Raw genomic sequence first — 21,312 nt, forward strand, 5'->3', positions numbered from 1 at the left:
ACCACATTACTCCTATTTTAGCTTCATTACACTGGCTCCCAGTATGTTTTAGAATTGACTTTAAAATTCTATTGATCACTTTTAAAGCTCTTCATGGCCTCTCGCCTTGTTATATTTCTGACCTTTTAGTCCCATACGCACCAGCACGTACCTTGAGATCCTCGGGCAGAGGTCTGTTGTCTGTTCCAGAGTCTCGACTGAAAACTAAAGGGGACAGAGCGTTTGCTGTCAGGGCCCCGAGGCTCTGGAACAGCCTGCCCGAGGAAATCAGGTCGGCTGAGTCAGTGAACTCTTTTAAGTCCCTTCTTAAAACATACTTTTATAGGAGAGCTTTTCCCGATCTTATTTGACTTTATTTTAAATTTATCTTAAATGTGTATTTTAGTCTTTTCAATGTTTTCTTGCTTTTATCTTGTATTGTTTTTGTATTATTGTCTTTACACTTGTTAAAGCAGTTTGTAACTTGTTTTTGAAAAGTGCTCTATCCATCCAATAGATATTTCAGTATGGACCTACGTGATGGACCGACATCCCTCCAGCTGTGCAGCTCTTATGGCTGAAAATGGGACACGAGGTCGGGCAGCAGTCTAGACAGGGCTGGTGATCGCTGCACGTGGCGTTACTCTGCGCTTTGTTCTCGTCCCTCTGAAACTAACTTTAAAACAGATCGATATGTTTGTAATCAGGTTACACCCACAGCGTTCCCATGTGTTGACGATGCTTTTTGGGAAACCATAAGTTCTGCACACATCTCATCTCCTCTGCCTCCTGCTCCTCGTAGTCGCAGTGACACCAAATATCTGAGTCGTCACTCTGCCTTCCTGCAGGCATGAAGAAAGGACCGGTCAGAGAGGGAGGACGCAGTTAGCACATATGTCGGAAGCTTTGATCCAAAGTGTCTTACAATAGGAATACAGCCACTGCATGCATTTTAATAACTAAGTCTATCTCGCCTCACTAAGCTCCACGAGGCCACGGGGAGCACCACTGTCTTTTCATCACAAAACAGCAAGTCTCCACCGTTGGTTTGTTTCAGAGAACAAAGCAGCCTAATTACTGGCCTGAGCTTGCTCTCTGCATCTCATCCCCCCCGGAACAGGCTCAACATTCGACTTTAATCTCCCTAGAAATCAGCACCAGTAGGTAGACTGAAGCCAATATTGCTGTTTAAAGCCCGCGGCCCGCAACGTAGCGTCGGCTTTAATAGGTAGTGAGTGTTGACAGCTGGAGGGATTTGCATGGTTGTAGTCTGGGGAGAGATCAGTCTCTGTGATGAAGCTAAAAGGGGCTCCTATTAAGATAAAGCACTTTAAGTTGTGCTGACGACAAAATAAATGAGGCCTTATGGATTGATTTCAGTTGCATCATTCCTGATCGCTTACATTAATTAAACAGTCGAGCGTAGGAGGGGGCCGCTACGGCGCCTGTTAAACGGCGTTTAATGATGCTGTGAGTGAAGTTTTATTAACGGTGAAGCGATGACTCAAACAAACCCTGCGTTTGTTGGTGTGAACAGATCATCACAGGTTCAGGTCAGACGCTTCTTTAGCTTTAACCTGGACCTTACTTCCCCACGCGTTTGTGTCTGCGACCATGGTTCGAATTACGGGGGGGAGTGGGGGGGAAAAAACAACAGTTCTTACCTGTTATTGTAAATATTACAATATATTTCCCATCCTCATTCCTTATGTTTCTGACACCCCTAAAATGGACCGTACCATTTCCTAACCTTGACTTGCTAATGGAGACGCTGTAAGTTAATGTCAGTAGTGAGCTTAACTTTCCCGCCTTCAGAGTTTTGTAATTAGCATTTATTTTACTTTAAATGTTGCTATCTGATGTAAGCTAGCTGAGAGCCCACCCTGTCATTTCATATTTTATGTCAGCCAACACGGGTGAGGAAAGGAGACATTTGCAATGATAAGAAGAAGGAATTAGAGATGATAATGCAGACTGTATTGTATGATAGTGTCTTTGGTTCTGGTTCAACATTGTGGGGGTCTGTCCTGAGCGGTCCTGATGGTCTGCTGGTTTGTGTCCGACCTGCTGGCAGTGTTGCTGCAGAATAGTGACCTCTGACTACAAAAGTTGCCGTGTGATGTGGGGCACACCTGAACTGGTGTGATGAATTAGATTTAGCATCATCTACAGACTGCACACATCAGTTAAACAAGCAGGGATGTTGTAAGCTTTGTAAGATTGTAGTTTACTGAAGCCTGCTGTGCTGTGCTGGGTTTTCTTTTTGACCTGGGGAAAAAAAGTTGACCCCCCCGGTTGTCACTGTATAATTCGCACCCTGCCCTGGGACAACATTTTTTGAAACTGGTCCGGTACACAGCGAGGGCGCTGCACTCGGCACCGGTGGAACAGGCCTGCAGTAATCCTTAGGGGCGGTAGCTTCCTGTCAAAGTCAACCCGCTCCCAAGTCATCACATATGGAGACATGGTCAAGACCCAGGAGCCCGCGGCCAGACTGCTCTGATAGCAGAAAAATAAAAAATAAATAAATTGATAGCGGCTGGTGCTGAAATAGATCTCAGTCATGACAGATACAGTTACTCACATAATCACTTCCTTTTAAGTGATTGTGCCTCCAAAATAAAAGTGCGAGAACTTTTGTTTTTGCAGCAATGCTTCATATCGAGTTTGAGAGCTTTTACTTTGAAAAGTTCTGAAGGACATTCAGAAGAGTCTCAGGTCTGCTTGACACACCTCAGAAAAAGCCGCCAGTAAATGTGAGACTGGTCTGAATTTCCTCAGAGAAATGAAAAGGTTTGCGGATCAAACGTCGGGACGCGCACACGCTTTATTGTGAGCATGTGAAAAAGTCCTTATAATCAGTTTCTTGAAATTGTTCTTACAACCTTCCTAACGGGAGGTTTTGGGTCCGATTAACACCTCCTGATCCGAGGCTGGTTGGAACAGATGGCCCCCGGGTTTACAGACATAATGTGACCCGATTTTTAATGTTTCCTGTACTGCGAGAGGAGCAGTGGTGTAAAATGAGGGACGCAACAAAATGAAAATTCTCGGCCGAAACTGAAAAAATTCCCCAAATACAGAACAAGTATTTTCACAACAGTCAAAATGTGCTTTTTCCTCAGGATGTGGAGAGACTATGGTGCGGGGTAATTTACTTTTAATGGACACATGTAATATGTTTTCTACTTTCTGTGACTGTAATCCAATTAATCTTATTTCCATCCTGTACAGACGCCTTATTTTGAAAACCGGACGTTGTCACATGTGTTTCCTCGTCGCGCTAAATTCATCCAGTCCGACCCGGTTTGATAAATAATGTTGTAACATGAAGACTTCACAGCTTCTCTTCATACTAAAGAGACAAACTGACAGGATAAAGTCTCTAACCTGCCTGTCAGCTCGCTCTGAGCCGCCTCACTTACCGTAAAGGCTGGAATACGTGTGCACTCCAAATGTAGGCGGGGCTAGCTTAATCTCCTTCTCACAGACGAGAGACAGAAACACTCAAAGCGGTTCTTTTCTAAGAAGTCGGCCACAGATGGAGCGGATGTGCTTGAGACAGTTCAGCAGAACAGCGTCTGCAAACGGCTCTCGGACACTTTAAAATGCTTCCACACCGCCGACATGTCAGCGTGAGTGTTCGGTAAAATCTATTCGGTCTTTTGACTCATTAACCCGAACATCGGAAGTGTTTTTTGGCTGTTTTTGGCAGATTAATTTCGGTGGCTGAAGGTTCGCTGCATCCCTGGGTGTAATATCGACACAAGCAGAAGCCAGTGAGAGCGAGTTGAGCGGGAAGCGTCCCCAGCGTGGCGTGCGTCTCCCGGAGCCTCGGGTTCATCCACAGTTTGAGTCTCTTTTTTTGTTTCTCTGTGCAAAACAAAGCACACGCAAGGTCACCCAGCTGACGACGACAGTCTGCCTCCACGCCGGTTTCTGTCTGAAGTCGTCTCGTAAATATGTGTCGTAAGAAGCCGCTGCATAATCGACCCACACGGCCGTTTCCCTGGTGAGGACGGGCTGCGATGGTGAAGACATTTAACAAAGAGAAGAGAACCAATCAATTCTGTTCCTGCGCCATTAACGCACACCGTTTCACTCCTCAGTAATCCAAAATGTTTTCTTTGAAGTGGAACGACTGTATTTCAACACGTGCTGATAAATGTGTCCGCTGTTCGTATCGACGCTGGTTCAGTTTGAGAGAAAATAACTCGCACCGTCATTCTCAGTTTGGAGACAAAGTCTTCATCCTCTCTCACACAATATCCATTTGAAAATCTAATAAAGCTTAATGTCGATCCGTCTTTCTCTTTTTTTCCCCTCGTTTACTCCCTTAATTATCGCAGCTGTCTGCCGGCGCTCATCCCCTGCAGAGCACCGAGAAGTTGGGCCATTACGTTCAGAGAGATGGAGGGTGACAGAGAGGAAACCACAACGATGGTGCGGAGCGAGGAAGGGAGGCGAGGAGGAGGGAGGAGAGAAAACAAGGGAGGAAGGAGGAGAAAGTGTGCTGGGCTGGACACACACAGGTGGCAAGGGAAGGAGAATGTAATTAATAATCACAGTGGGAAGCGTTTCACAGCTAAGTGCGTGCATTTCCTCCCCGCTCTGCGTGCGTGTGTGGAACACAAAGTCAAATGTTTAATTATGAAGTACATCAAGAAGTATTTCAGTCCACTGTCTTTGTCACATGCTGACATAATGTTTGATTTCATTTTAAATGACTCTTAATCTTAGATTTGTTCTTAGGTTGGCCATGTGACATCTGCCAGAATCAGATTTATTGCCACGTACGAGGCTCAACAGTACACATAAACATAAATATAGAAATATGGGGCGCTGCTGAGCTTTAAAGTGGTCGGCAATAGGCGGCCCGCGGGCCAGAACTGGCCCACCGGCAACAATATCTGGCCCGCGGCCAGAGTGCTCTGATGGTGCTGAAACAGATCTCAGTCATGACAGCAAGTTACTCACATCATCACTTCCTCTTAAGTGATTGTGCCTCCAAAATAAAAGCGCAAGAACTTTTCAGCTTTTTTTTTTTACTTTGAAAAGTTCTGAAGGACATTCGAAAGAGTCTGGGGGCCTTTCCGAAACTGCTTGCTCCTCCCTCTCCCTACCTACTTCCACGCCGTTTGCGCGTTCATGCGAAAGGTCCGCCACATTGAGCGCCATCTGAAACCAACGAGGGCGGAGTGGCAGCGGGTTGTTAAACCCTCCAACGCCGAGTGAGCACCGATGCTGCTTGTTGAAGGTGTGTAACAGCCTCTGCTGCACGACGGAGGACCTTTGTTTGAAATGTGAGTTAACATGTAGGAAATCCTATCATACCATTCACGGGTTAACAACGCAGCCCAAAGCTTATATTGTGTTTAATTAAAAAAGGCTCTTGCCTGATAGACAATAAAGCTGTTGCTGAATCGTTTTCATCTCATACGAAAATCTTCAGCCAAAACAAAATAGCCGACATTAAAGGACAGAATAGAAGATGGAATGGGGGCATTAAAGAAAAATCATCTTTTTGAGAAAGTCTTTTTACATTTTAACTGTTTAAATTCTTCAGACTATAATGCTTCAATGTAATGTTTGATTTATTCTGTAATGCTCGATTTAGTTGTGAGGGCGACTCCGACCAGAGTTGGCGAGGGTCTAGTTTCGGAGAGGCCCTCTGGCTTACTTGACACAGTGTCCTTACAGGCTGATCAATTTCTTTAACAAGGGAGAAAAAAAAGGGGATATATCATACAACTCCACCAACTGGAGCCCCACACTCTACCAAGGGTCTGAAATAATGTTCTTGACTTATTTGCTGACCCCTGCAGTAGGACGTGAGTTTGGGAGCATCTGCGCTTTTTAGTCACATATTTAGACTCGTCTCACTCCGCGGTACCTTTTGTTGAGAAGTTTAACTCTGGACCGTGTTAAAATGTCTGGAAAGAACTCACTATTATACAGACTATTCAGACACAACTGCGGCCTGGTCCACAAACCACCGCGACCAGATCCTCGAGTCAGCCGTCGGCTCCTGCAGAGGTCGCCTCGACGCACGCCAACCTCGACATCGCAGCTCTCAAACTGGAGTTGCTGGCCTCGGCGAGGAAAGATATGGTTGATGTTTTTAAAAAAGGTACTCCAGGATACTCTCGGATGCTCGACATGCAAGTGGTGAAGACGCAGCTGGCCAATGATAACGCTGCTACCGACGCTACCATGTCCAAGCTAAAAGGTGCGGTCGAGTGCGCCGATGATATCGCCGAGATGAAAACTACAAACGAGTGCCTCCCAGCTAGCGCAGCTGAGCTGGGAAATAAATAAGAAGACTTGGAGTCCAGATCACAGCGTACCGACATTAGGATAGTGGGAGTACCGGACACCTGTACCACCGCTGCTGTCGCCGCTTTACTGAAGGAGGCGTTCGGTCCGGTAAAGGCCCCTCCAACCCAAACCCAAGCCCGCTGATCGAGCCACTGTGTGCAGATTTCACTTTCACGGTCACTGTGTTGACATTTAACGCCGCGCTAAAGAGCTCAGACAGATTAAAGTCATATAGAAATATAAATTTAGAAAAAGTATACAAAATAATACTATTCAATACGGGATGTTTAACTTCCCAATATGAGCAGTAAAAATTAGTGCAACGAACACAATGTCCAGGGACGACAACACATTTACATTCTCTGATAAATGAAACTGAACACACATTTCTGTCTGTTTGTCTCCTTCAGACATTAAATACAAGTCAGCTTCTTGTTTTCAGCCTGCTAACAGGTTCCAGGTGTTACTGAAGACATGGAGGGAACCAATTACTTATAGCTTATTAAAAACACTCCCTCTGGGGGGGGGGTAATAAAGTTCCCTTCAAACTACGTTTATTTCAGTGGATCCTCTTGTCAGATTTGCCCAAAGTAACAACAGCTTTTTCACTGTGGTACCCAGCAGTGCAGGAGTTATCCAAAGAGCAACACAAAGCTAAACTCTCTCTAAGAAGAAGAAAGGAAGGATTTTTATTAGGAGGAACCGCACGAGACGCTGGAATTCAGGGGTAACTCTGCTGAGACTTCCTTGTTGGTGCACTGGTGGATTGTGGGATTTGGAGTAGTAGATTTAGGCTTAAAATAAGCAGGGTGAGTTTGTTGAGGAGCCCTGTAGATATCCGCCTCTGCATCCGAGCTCTTGAGTCAGATTTAACACAGCTCTGACAGAGAGAGCAGCCGTTTTATTAAGCAGCATGTGATTACTCTACTTTTACTGTGGAGTTATTAAAGGATTTCAGATGACCTTGAGCTCTTCACAAGCGCTCAGGCAGGAGTGAGAGTTCCTGATGTTTCTCTGTCGCGCTCAAACTTAGTGACAGGACACGTACCCGCCAACACGCCCGTCGTTCAAGGCCGTCTGCCGCCGCCCTTCTGGTTTGTTGTTTCTCCCGTAATTTGCTCGAGCCTCAGACTTTCTTATGAATTATCGTCATGCGCGGATCCAAGTTCTGGATGTTTGTCGGACGTCACCCAAGTTGCTCTCAGCTGGATTAATCTGAATCTTCTTGGCCTTTTTGTGTGTCTGCTTGTGTCTTTTTGTGTATAAGTGTGTGTTTCTATGAGCGTTTATTAACCTAATGATTGTAACTTGTCTGTCTTTGAGTACAATGAGAAGTTTTGTAAATCAAATGTTTTATTATTAGGGTTCATATGTTTGTCTGTTTTAGTTATTATTATTATTATTATTTGTTGTCTGCCGCGCCGGCTCAAATTCCCGTGAGCTGGAGCTAGAAACATGAAACTTGGGGGAATAACTGGAAATGGTGTGCATCAGCTTCCATAGAAATATGAACCCAATCGGCCACATGGTGGCGCTATAATTATTGCTTAAAAATGCAAACTTTGAAAGGCCACGCCCCTAAAACCATAAGTCCAATTGACTTGAAATTTCTCACACAGGTGCAGCTCAATGTGCTCTACAAAAAAGCCTCAAGGACCCTTAAGGTCCGCCTACAAAATCTTTCCACCATTTAGAATTTTTTGAAAAACACATTTTTGACATCTCCTTCTAGTCAGATTGCCATCATCATTGGATCAAGCCTATTAAAAGTTGTTTAAAGCATGTCGATATCGCAACTACTTTTCAAGATATGGACCAGTGAACTTTGAAAGGGGCGTGGCTCTGGACATAAATGACCGCAAATCAGCAACTGTAGGGCTGATCATCACAAAACTCACAGGATATGTTCAGATAGGTGCCTCGGATATACCTGGACAGTTTGATGTACATACGTCCCTAGGGGGCGCTACAAGCGCAAGAAAGGTGCTTAGCATTACACAAATTACACTATAAATCCCATATTCATTCTCCAATCATCACAAATCTCTCAGGATGTGTCCTCATAAGTAACTGAAACACGCCCTGAAAGTTTGATTCAAATCGAACACCCGGGGGCGCTATAAATGCAAACAAACTGCAGGGGAAAAAAACACTAATCAGGCTACAAATGACAAATTGTTTGTCCAATCAACACAAAACTTGCTGGGTATGTCTAGATAAGCACTTCACAGATATGCTGCAAGTCTCATTCAAATCCACCACTAGGAGGCGCTATAAATGCATAATAACTGGATGTGGAATGAAACAAATCAAGCTATAGATCAGAAAACGCTTGTCCAATCGTTACAAAACTTGCAGAATGTGTTTCATGACAATACTGAACTGTATGTGTGAAATTATTTTGATGGCGCTATTGTGAAAAAGATTTGAACCCGCGAATCGCCGCTTGCGGCTATAACTATTATTATTATTAGTGAAATACTTAATTAATATACTATTGGCTGTTGCATAGGATTTTCATCAGCGGACCAAATAACGGACGTTCCCATCAAGTGCACCACAAAATCTCACACTTTCAGCCACGTTGAACCTTCAGTGGAATCACTTCAGCAAAGCTTGTGTGTAATAGTGGCATTGCACGGGCAACAGGGGGGCTGTGTACAGACCAGACAGCAGGTGGACGGATGATTAGAGGTGTTTGTTATTACTGCAGCGTTTTTATAAACACACATTGTGCACAGGATTTTGCTCTACAGTAATGTGGTCAGCCGCCTGCACAGCGTGGGACTCCACTTGGTCTCACTTTGACTGGTCACTTAGCAGAAGGAAAATGTGATCCCCACCAGCACTCCTTTCTAGTTAAAGGTTCCTCCGATTCCTGAAATTGCTCTGTGCTGCGCTACCTTTTCATAATGGCCGCTCTCCATCATCCTCTGCAGTGATACAACAAAAAAAGTTCTGGCAATTCAGAAAAAGTGGATGAGCGTGAACCAACTCTGTCTCTCGCTCTCTTTCTTCCTCTCTCTCTCACGCACACACAGATGTTGGAGTGGAACGTCCTGTTAGGCTGCTGTGTGTTTGACACTTTAACCTTCGCTGGACCAAACATAACCTGGCTAACAAACTGCAAACACAGCTGGATACAGAAGACATTATGTGCTCCTTTAATTGGGCTATTAGTGGCAAAAATTAATAAGCCGGCCAGCGTGAGCGAGCCGGCCTCTCAACGAGTCGGCCAAGTTCAACCAGGCCAAGAAACTAATCTTAACAATTCTGCTTCATTATCGGTTTTTATGCCAAGCTTTATTTCTTGCACCTTGCCCTGTGAATTTCAGCAATATACAGCTCACTCTGAATTCAGCCACATGTTGGAAATAAACCATCACTGTGCTAAAAGGACGGGACCCTGCCCAACAGGCCGAGGCGGTGCAAGTACACGGGAACGAAGCGGGAAGCTTCCGGTCAGAGACCCGAGGCCAACGCGGAAGTCCCTTAAACCTGCACTTTAATGTTTTTCCCCTTACTGTACCAAAAATAAACCGAACCGTGACTTCAAAACGGAGGTACGTACTGTGTACCGTTACACCCCTAATACTACATACATATAATTACTGAGGTCTGGACCTCTGTGACCTCATACGGCCACTCTGTGTTGAAGGAAAGTGTGTAAGTGCGTGTGCACACAGTCTGTCACGCGCACATTTCTACTGTGCGTTGACCCTAAGCCAAAATGTCTTCCCGCACGCCTGGTGTGGTTTGTCTCTGAGAGAGTTTGTATGTAGGGACAAAGCATCGCACGTCTGTGTTAAGGATAGTTTGTGTGAGTGGGATACAAAAGGTGTGTTGGTAGTTTTGTATTTACTTTATTCGTGGGGTCCAAAAACCAGGAGCCCACTATGATCCCTGAGGGGAAATTGCGGCGTTGCAGCAGCAAAATTGACACAGATTACAATAATTTACAGAGCAGACATATTATGGGGTCTGACAGCTCTGCTGGACTCTGGTGGTTTCAGGTTAGACACGTAGTTGATGGTTAAGTTTGGGGTAAGGGGGTAGAGAATGCATTAATGTTTTTTATGCACATTTTGAAGCATCGCGTTAGAAAAGGTGGAAAATAAAATAAAAAATTCCTTAATTTTGCAAAAAAGTTTTTACACTGGCTTGAAAGTTTGTCAAAAAAGTCTCGCAGGATATTCTCATAGCGTGCGGAGACATGGCTGGAAGCAGTTTGCCCGCTTGAAACACATTCCTGAAGACCTCTCTCCATTTTTCTCAGATCCCTGGTCCTCGAGTCCATGCGACTGGTTTTGTTTCTGGTTTGCAACCAACACTTCTTGTTCGTTACAGCCGTGTGTAACGTCAACTAGCCAAGTTTATTTGCTCCAAACCAGCTGATGCAAAGCAACTAATTCACATTTTATTTTTTGCAACCGCAACTAATGACGGGTCCCTACAAAGATGGAGACACAAGCGTGTGCGTGTCGGATGAAGAGTGATGCCCTGTATCTCTGGAGGCTGAACAGTGAACATCTCTCCGGGTGTATACAGTCTGCACAATGCACCCACACACAGGACAGACACTCTAACACACACTTTCTTTTGCTGTGCTAAATCTTTACTGCTACACACATTTTCCTTCTCGCTGCATCCCCAACCTTCCTGTTTTATAACCGCGTCCTCTCTCACACACACACAGATGTCGAGCTGAAGCACGGTGAGCGAGGCTGAGATAGAGCTCGGGCCAGACACACCGGTGGAGAGTTAGGGTTCAGGTTAGGGTTAGGGTTAGTTAGCTTTATTGCCTCTGGACAGAACATTCTGGACGAGCTCTTTCTGTACGGTCGAGTCGAGAAACCACCAAGCCTGTGCTCGGGTCAGCGGGAGCAGCCATTTTCAGTTTTCACATTAAGGTTTAGTTGCATAAACTGTCACGCTCTGCCGGTTGGCCATTCTTTGTGTTGCACTTTTGAGTTTAGTATCTGCCTTAGTATGTTGAGTTTTGGGTTCTGTCCTGTCTAGTGTCCAGTATCTGCTATATAGTCTGTTGTGGAGTTCCTCTAAGTTATTGTTTGGTCAGTTCATTATCTGTTATTTAGTTGGTCTTTGATTCCATATCATGTTCTTAGTCATGTCTTTAGTGTTTACTCCGGGTCTTGTGTTCTCTGTTAAGCTCTGTACTGTGTTCTGATATTTTGTAACATGTGTGCGTTTCTGTGTTGTCGCTTATTCACTCTGCCCCAGGTCTGCTTGTCATGTCAAGTCTCTCTGTTTTCCTCTGCTCTCTCTCTCTGCCTCGTTAGCCTCATGTCTGTCACCTGTGTTGCTCCCGCCCTGCTCGTTAGTCCCTGTGTATATATACCTGGTGTTTCTGTCTCGTCTTTGTCCGGTCATTGTTCATGTTACCCCCCAGTCTGTCGCTCTGCCTGCCTGTGACCAGCCTTGCTCGTCTTGTCACCCTGTACCTTTGGATTTCTGTTAGAGTCCAAAAAACAAGGTGATCCTGTTAACCAGCCACTCTGTCAGTAAGTGTGCTCGCCTTTAGTTTGTTTTCCATCAATAAACCCCCGTTGAACCATACCTGCTCCGCTCTGTGTCCTGCGTTTGGGTCCTCCAACCTGCCTCCACACCACTAATCGTGACATAAACCTTCCTCGGAGGCACAGAGAGTCTCGTTTGTAGTTTCGGTAAATCCCATTCGACAAAGATACACTAGAGTGTCAGCCCATGTTCGGTAAGCCAAACTGTAAACTAAAACACCTTGTCTGAGACGTTCATAGTGGTGAAGGACCCAGAATCAACTGTAATCCAGGGAGTTTAAAGAAAAGGCTCTATTCGTGCACTTCGGGTGCCGAGTGTAAGAGTAAGAAGCAGAGAGATAAACATGTAATATCTCTCAAGGTGCAATTTTCAGCATGCAACATTACTGTTAGGTCACCAACCAGAAGCACACCGTTGATTTTCATCGACACAGCCTGCTGTTACATTCCTGCCAACAGGGGCGTTTCCAGGCTCTTGAAACATTGGGGGCTTCGCCCAGCTCAGAAATCTCTCATGTTTTAACCCCCCACCTCTCCATTGCTGCCTACCCAATGTACATCTATAAAGCAACAGTAAATTATATATATCTCCTACATTTATTATGGATTTTATAAGTACTACTGATACTGTGTGTGACTGGTTGTTTATGTGTGGCCCTGCGATGGACTGGCGACCTGTCCAGAGTGTTCCCCTCCCTTCACCCGACGTCAGCTGGGATTGGCTCCCTGGCCCCCGCGACCCTGGACGCAGGATAAGCAGTTGACGATGGAGGGGGGTCTGGGGCTCCTCCCCCTGAAAAATTTGGGCTTTAAACACTTAATTTTCTGCATTCTGGTGAATTTCTTTGCACCAATTTATTGAGGAAATGTCTCAGGTGACATTTCAAAATAAAATAATTTATTGTAATGTAATGCAGTGAGGCTGTCAGATATGTTTCTCCTGTAGATCAACTTTTCTCTTTTACTTTAATCCCAGCTGAGTCTACAGACATGCACGCATGACTAAAGAAGTCTTTTTAAATGTGCATGTGGCACGTTTTCACCTCAATGAGAAATTAGCTTAATTAATCTGAATTCAGTTTAAAAATATTTATTGATTAAATATTCGATAGGGGGGTCTGGAGGTCCTCCCCCAGAAGATTTAGAGCATTAAACACTTCCTGAATTCTGGAGACGTTTTCTGCACCAATTTATGGTGAAATGTCTGTGTTTTTATAAAGGGAAGGACAAAATTCAGGCGGCAGGTGACAGAATATAAAAATATAGAATGTAATGCAGTAATCAGCAGCTTGTTCTCTTTTTTTTTAGCTTTTATCAATATAATTTGTTATTTTCGTGCATTTGGCAATTTTTTTTTTGTATAGGCCTACGCTTTATCGTTGGTCCATTTTTAAAAAAGAGTTAGGCCTGTAGAAATAAATAATGTGACTTGTAGCCTACTGGATGAGACGAGCGCACTGCTCTTCATCAGAGGAAGAAAACTCGAGATCAGACGGAACTTCAGCATCCTGGAGCAGAGAGACAGTCAAACAGAGCAAAGTGTCTCAGAGACAGCAGGACACAGAGCGACAGGTGTCTGTGTCGCGGTCAGGTGTCATGATATTCTCTCACTACTTTGCGGCGACCGACAACATTTATATTTAAATGTACTGATTACAATTTTGCTGGGGACAATTCAGAAGTGGCGGAGAAGCCCTGAAGCTGTGAGCCATACTCTCTCTCTCTCTCACATTCTGACCACCTGTCACCCACTTAATGTAGGAATTAGCTGACCCAATCGTTGTTGCACTGATCTTTTAAAGCGATTGGTTGCCTGGTGGTGATTTTAGGATTCACTGTGGACCCTTGTCTAAATATGAGCGTTATGTGGACGGTGGTAGAGGTGGTGGGACGACCCTGTGTGTGCCTGAAAATGTTCCATCCATCCATCGTCAACCGCTTATCCTGCGTGCAGGGTCGCGGGGGGCTGGAGCCAATCCCAGCTGACATCCGGACAGCTCGCCAGTCCATCGCAGGGCCCTGAAAATGTTCCTTATTTTCAAATCCCAGTGTGTTCATCGTTGGTGAAAGTTGTTTTCCAGTCTGTGTGGGAGTGATTCTATGAAACTATGTTTTTCTATGAACCTATTAATGGATTTGTGGCTGACTTCTTTCTGCGGCCCGCAGATACAAGAAATCATTGCTTTTATCTGAGAAATATTAGGCACATACACTTTTGAACATCCCACTGAGTTCAAGAAATCAGAATCCATCTTTTGTATAACGTATTGTAATGAGAACAGGTGCAGAATGAGAGAAACACAGATCTGTGATGTATCTGATAAACTGTTCATAACAGGCTCCCTTAACGACCCAATTAAATACCTACAGTACGCTTTGTCACGTCTTTCGGTGTCTGGCTCCAGCTTTTAGTGTTGTAGTTCAACTCTAGAAGTAAGTCTAGTATAAATAACATAGTCAGAGTAAGGAGGGGGGTTGGGGTGGGACAGAAACCAGACTTTCACCTAGCAGACCGGTATTCATTTCCCGTGTGAAACAAAAAGTCGATTCCTTTTAGTGATTTTACCTAACTTACGTAATTGAAGTCATGTAAGTAACGTAGTTATTTGAACACCAAACCACGATCTTTTCCTAAACCTAATCAAACTGCGACGTTTCACAACATTAACCACTAGTTTTATTTTCAAAGTCTAACCAGACCCCGGAGCTCTACTAGTGCAAAAAAACAACGCTAAAGGGGTTTTGACCAAGCGTCCGTCTGTGAAGCCCAGAGATGGGAACGGGTTGGCTCAGCACAACTAACCCTTTACAATCTGCAGCGCTTTCATTCAGTCAGGAGCATTAAAAAGACACAAATCATTATTTGATTCATCGATTGAAAGAAAATCAATCAGGAACTTTTTTTTTAATAACCTATTAATCATTTTGTTTTTCAAAATGCCTTCAGAGTGAAGTCTTTCTGCCTGTAGAGTGAACATATTTGGGATTCGGGACTGTTGGTCGGATAAATCGAGCGATAAGACGACACATTTCTTTACGGCTTATTGACAGAACGATAATTAATAAAGAAAATTATAACACTGTAGATGAGTCATAAAATGTGGAAAAGCATAATAGGTCTCCTTTAAACGGAAGGAAAAACATTTTTCAAAAAGACACCGGTTACGATGGTGTGGGGACAGAGGGGACCCAAATGCAGAGCTCAGAGGGAAGGAGGTTTATTGAAGGAAAAGGGGGTTGAGGGACTGGAGTGGAGGGAGAGGTGGACGCCGGGGAAACACTGGCACAGGGAAACCGACGGGACTGGGGCCGAGGAACAGCACAGGGAAACTCAACGTATGGGTGGCACCGGGTACAGAGCAACGACGATCAAGCAAGAGTGGCGTAGAGAACCGGGGTTGAAATACAGGCAGGGATGAGGTTGACTACTGGCAGGTGTGGCAGGCTGACGAGGTGGCTGATGAGGTGCAGGTGCAGGTAGTTGGCTGGGCTCAGGAGCAGAGGGAGAAAGAGAGAGAGAACACAGGGGAGGAGACACAGGGAGGCAGGCAGGGAAACGTAAACCAAGGAAAAAGCAGAATAACTGATAAAAAGGTGAAAAATACCAGGACACTCACCGTCAGCCGGGCTGCCACCACAACAACACCTAGTTTGCCAACCAAGTTTGGTTGGTCTGATTACCTTACATAATACTTTGGCAGATAACTTTCTCTGAAATTCTATATTCTCACATTCTTACAGTCAAACTAAATATGATACTCGTCTCCCAGATGGTTATCATTGCTATCGTTCCTATCCAGTCCTTTATCTTCCAGTGACTTGTTGCCTAGACCTAACCAAACTGTGACCTTTCACAACCTTAACCACTAGTTTTATTTTGAAAGTCTACCCGGACGTTGCATGATTATTCTTGCTAACTTGACCGCATAGAAGCAGAGGTCTTTAAAATTCAAAGAGGTCCAGTTCAAGCGCGAAGCTTCCGGTCTACAATATGAAGTCCCTGAAACCTGTATTCTATTGAAAATCCAGCAGGGGGCGACTTTTCTGGTTGCAAAAAGAAGTCCGGCTCCGTTAGAAATAAAATGTTTCTACTTGTCAGCTGATTTATTCCCTCAGTAAACACTTTCCTGATGAGTTTCTGGTCTCAGTCGCTAGTTTCAAGTCTTCTTCAACACAGCATGATGTTCATTTAGTAAATTATGGTCCCGTTTATTTTAAAATAGACCACAAAGCAGAGTATGTTTCGGGGCTGGGTTATCTATGATTTACAAGTAGTTACCATGGCGACCTGTCAATCAGGCTAGAGCCGACTCGAACCCTCGGCACTGTGTAAATTTAGTCAATCAGGAGTCGGCTGTCCACTTTCTTTGGTGAGCACATTTAGTTATCGGCCCTGTTAAAATGACAGTTGCACCTAGCTAAGCAAGCTAGCTGTATCGTCACTTCCGGGCACTTCCTGGTTGCAAAAATTCGACATGGTGGCGCTCTATCTGCCAAACTCGAGGCTTCAAAACGGCGGCCCACAAACCAACGGGTGACTTCACGATGACTACGTCCATTTCTTATATACAGGCTATGGTCCAGTTAGAGAAAATTTCACGAAGCAAAGCTCTGGAACATTAACTTGCGTTATCATTCAGTTGCTAACATAACATATAGCCTAGTTGTATCAACAACTGACTGTCAAATCCATAAAGGTCAAATCAGATCCTGTCAGTTTTCACATAAAATTGAAGGGATAATAAATAATAACTACTCTTATAATAAATTCTACATTTAAGTAAACTAAAGGCTGCGTTTATAAATTAGTTTTATTTGTTCTTCAATTTCAGAAAAAATAAAATAAAACTGTAGCTTTGAGTGATTGAAGTACAATCTCAACCAATTTTATAACACATCGTAACAAATGCACAGCTGTAATGCCTCCTCTTCTCTTTCATTCCCTCTTTTTTAGCTACCACTTCCCTACTTCCTCTTGTTCAGTGAGAAACGTGAGCTCTGGCTAGGATTGGAGATATTCTGATTTTGAACTGCCTGTGGGAAAAATGTACGTGTGAAAATCTGTACATTCTTGTTTAAAAGTCATGTGAAGTCTCTTTTCTCTTCCTGTCTCACTCGCGGACTCGACTCGCAATGCTCAGGGCCGTTAACGGCAGTGGGCACATGCTTAAAAATGCACAGATTTGATTGGCTGAGCAGCATCACATGAGACGATTAGAGCACATGCGATTGGTCTGTGAGTTTCCTGTGCCGCTAAACCAGGACAGTAAATGCTAAAAAAGCTGCTCGTTAAATTAGAAACGCTCCATCACGAGGTAGTAAGTCTCAATAATCGATCGGCTGTTCATCCGGGTCCGGACAGTACGGCCGCTGGGCCCGGATCCGGACCACGGTCCGCCTATTAGTGACCTCTGCTCTAAAGGGTACCCAGGGCGTTAAACACCTCCTGTCAGAAATAAAGGCAAAAATCTTAAAAACAAAAGAAACAAACATCCACATGCGATGCCCCGGGATGAGAACGGGTTTTTCCCCACCAAGAGCTGCAGCTGAACAAACCAGCTGTCGCCCGCATTAGGCGGCTCCTCGGGGTGAATATATGGAACTGTGTTTATCGAATATGTGTAAGTACAGGAATGTGAAATAGGATGGTGCAGAAAAATGAGGCCATAATTATCCGCTAAAGCCTTTCCCCAGATAAATAAAGGTTATTAAGTGCATCCCCTGATCCCCGGTGAGGAAAAGGAAAATTATTAAAATAAAACAAACTGCTTGAGCATTCCCGTCACACACGCTCTGTCTCTCCATCGCCTGCCCTCTCAGCTAATCTTCTCCGCTCTAATACGCGTGAGGTCATAAAATCTGATTTGCCTGCACTCCTCTACTGAGAGCCACTAATTCCCAATTTTGCTCTTCCTGTCCACACCGGCGCTCCTTCCCATTAATTGAGAGTCACACACACACACACACACACACACACACACACACTCACTCCCATTAATTGAGAGTCACACACACACACACACACACACACACACACACACCTCTTTATTTTTCTGCTTTGCCTGATGTGGCACGCCGGACATGCGCTGTCATCATCAGAGAGATGCGAATGGCGAGTTGGGGAGTGGAATTATAATAAGGTAGGACGCGAGTGGGATGCATGGCGTACACACAGACAGGCGGTGAGGGGGGGGGGCTTTAATTTGAGACAAAGTGAACTGGATCATAGAGAGATTAGCACTGAGGTGGGGGGGGGCATCAATGGAGAGAACAGGTGAGAGTTCAAGATGGAGGAGGGAAGTCGGGGATACTGCATAGTGACTGTGGAGCTTTGGTTCCTTTTATGACTCTTTAATGTCGGGATTGGCGTCGTCATATCGAGACAGACAAGGAGAGGAAACTTCGTGCAGAAAAAGGAATCCCTCTCTAACCTGGATGGGTTTCTCCACTCTGATGCTGGTTCACATATTCCACACACGCGGTTGCAAACGTGTTGTAATAATCATAGAAATGTGTATATGATAATCAGGAGTGCTCTGTAAAGATCTAATGTTACTCTGGTATTGTGATCACGTCTTTGAGAGGCCTTCTTTGTAGTTTTGTTTGAGTAGTTTTTCCTTGATGTAGTTCAAGTGTTTTCTTTTCTTGTTGTGGAACCTATATAATCAATACAGTCAGTGTTGGTTTGATTATGGAGCTGGTTAAACGTCAGTGAAGCACACAGACACAGAACTGCAAACTTTACAAAGTCCATTGTGCCATTTAGGTATAAGTTGTACTGCAGGGCTCATCAAGAGTGCAACACCTGCATGTCCAGCAACTGTATCTGTGTATTTAGCCATATTTTTTATTTAAAAAATGTGTTTGATTGAAAGTAAAACATTGGGAATCCAGCCTGGCTACAGCCGACACCCTCTGCACATGCGAAAGCTGCAAAACGTTTAGAGAAACCTTTTAATCCTTCTGGCGAGTGTCAGCACAGAAACGTCAGCCTCTGTGTTTCCTCCTCGGCTCCCAGGACACACTAAGACCAGACTAGTTAGAGCATGAGAACATAATTATAACATCTGGTTCAGGCTTTGATCGGATGATGATGATGATGATGATGATTTTCATTAAATCCATTTGTAGGCAGGGTGGTCCCCCCGAGAATCAGAGCGGTAACGATTTATTTACACACAACACAAACGTTTCTTCTCTCTCTCTCTACGGGTGGGATGGTTCTGCGGTCATATAATTGAAACTTGTACCATTGTAAGTGTAGTTGGGTGGTACCTATCATTTTATTTTGTTATCAACAACACTCTTACTATTGTTGCAGATTGTTGATTACTGTTTTGTGCGCCATGACGGCCTACAGTTAAGTAAATCCCTTGTTGTTTAGTTCTTTGGTTTCTTTACTAATGTCTCTGTGAGACTTCCCTCCTTTTGGGAATGATCTTAAATCGAGGTATTCCATCTTTCCGCCCGCCAATGCCAGTGTTATAAACTTGACCTGCGGTGATGAGCGATGTTGAGTCTTCACCGTGCACAGAAACACACCGAAAACAAACAGTGATCCTGATTTACTCAAGTTAGAGTTGGTACGAGGAGAAGCACAGGAGGGTCGTACGCTGTCGAGGGTGTAAAGCCCCCTTATTGGGCTTTATGAGTAGGATTAACTAAGAAGAAAGAACCATTTGTTTAGTTTACTTCTTACTGGAGTTAGAATACAAAGACATGTCATCTTTCTTTCATGTTATTTGAGATTACAAAAAGGAATCTGTGGACTATCGCTCATCGCTGGGGAGAACATGGAACATCAGCGTTACATCTTTATTACAGAAACAAAAAATAAAATGTGGGTGCGCTTCCGGAAACCAAGTATCTCTAGTAGATTATGGCTATTAAGGCTTTTACCTTTCGTGAGGCAAACTGCGTGCATCCAGAAAACCTCTACAGATGCTGGGTCAGGAAACAAACTGAAGGCAAAGATCATCATCATCATCGCCCAGCAGAGATCTTCGTCGGGCGCTGTCAAGTGAACAAGGATCACTTGAGAGAAGAAATCAGACAGTGGTGTCCAGCTCTGCTCTGATTGGTCCGGTCTGAGAGTCTCTCAGGGACCAATGCGTGTGTCTTCTTCTGAAGAAGATGTCTGTCAGGTCCAAACGTCGCTCTGTTGAACTCAATCAGCTAAGAGCGTCTAGATCTTCTGTCTGCAGGCCCTGCAGTGAGCTGTGTCCTCTGACAGGCGGCCAAATTCTCTGACTCTGACGTACGTTTAAACTGTCCTCGATACTTGCCAGCTTGACCCGGTCGGCCTTATATCGATATTGCATCTGCTCAGGCTAAACTGCTGCTTCAACCCGTCTGACCGCCCTCGTTGTTTTAAAAAAGTCCATTAACCGCCATCATGTCCCTCGGTCCGTCTTACCAAAGACCAAGAAAAGACCTTGAGTGTGTCCTGAAACATAAATTGCTCCACATGATCAGGCCCGAAGGCCAGACCACTGGGAGCCACCAGGACCCTGCATGGTAGCTCAGCGTGTGACTTGAATAAAAGGCTAAATTGTAAAGTGCTCTGGATGAAAATGTTATGCAAATGCAGTTCACGTCTGATTTCAATATGATGCTGCGGGTGAGTGCAGTCAGTGTCCAGGGTCATCAGGTGGGCACCCTCTGAATAACCACTCCGTGAGAACCTGCACGCTCAACACGGCCATGCGATGCAACAGCACGTTAAGGTAAGTAGCATGTTGCCATCATCAAAACAAGCGACCTCCGTTACCTCATCCTAGCAAGCGGCACAACATACTTCTGTGCAACAACATCACATTATCAGTTTGACCTTCTGCACGTGGCTCTTTCAGTCTTTCACCTTTCTTCTTCCCCAAAACCGTTCACTGGAGCTGGCTGCAGCTCCGCCCTCTCATGCCCAGTTCACCAGCTCATCCCAGGAGAGTGGGAAAAAAAAGAATTATATATATATATATATTCTTTATATTGTTATGAACACTGTTCTCACATTTAAATAACAATTACCCCCTCGAGCTGCGTGTAGTTTAGTAAGTGTTCACTGTGTCTGCTTTGGACTGCAGGGCTCATCTATACGCAGCTTATCAGAGAAACATTCTGCACATGCATGTTGCACGCCCGCACGAAAGCAGCCGAAGGAAGTGTTTTGATTTTAAAATGTTCAGTGATAGCCCCCCCCCTCTCGCTCCCCCGGGCCTCTGGCTCTCCTAACATTATGGCAGCAGACACGATGCAGTGTTTGTTTCAGCTGCATATGAAGTAAAGGCAGCTTCGCAAAATAACAAATGTGACAAAAAGAGAGCAGAAACATCTCAGCGCCGCTGCACCGGTTAAGAGACTCTCAACCAAAACCTGTGACGGGTTGTTCACAAACTGTCCATACTCAGGAGGGATGGTAGGAGCGTCTGTTTGCAGTATTAAAATTAGAGTCAACGTCGGCTGAAGACTACGAGAACTGAAA

The sequence above is a fragment of the Micropterus dolomieu genome, linkage group LG18 (genome assembly GCF_021292245.1).
Source record: "Micropterus dolomieu isolate WLL.071019.BEF.003 ecotype Adirondacks linkage group LG18, ASM2129224v1, whole genome shotgun sequence".
NCBI lineage: Eukaryota > Metazoa > Chordata > Actinopteri > Centrarchiformes > Centrarchidae > Micropterus > Micropterus dolomieu.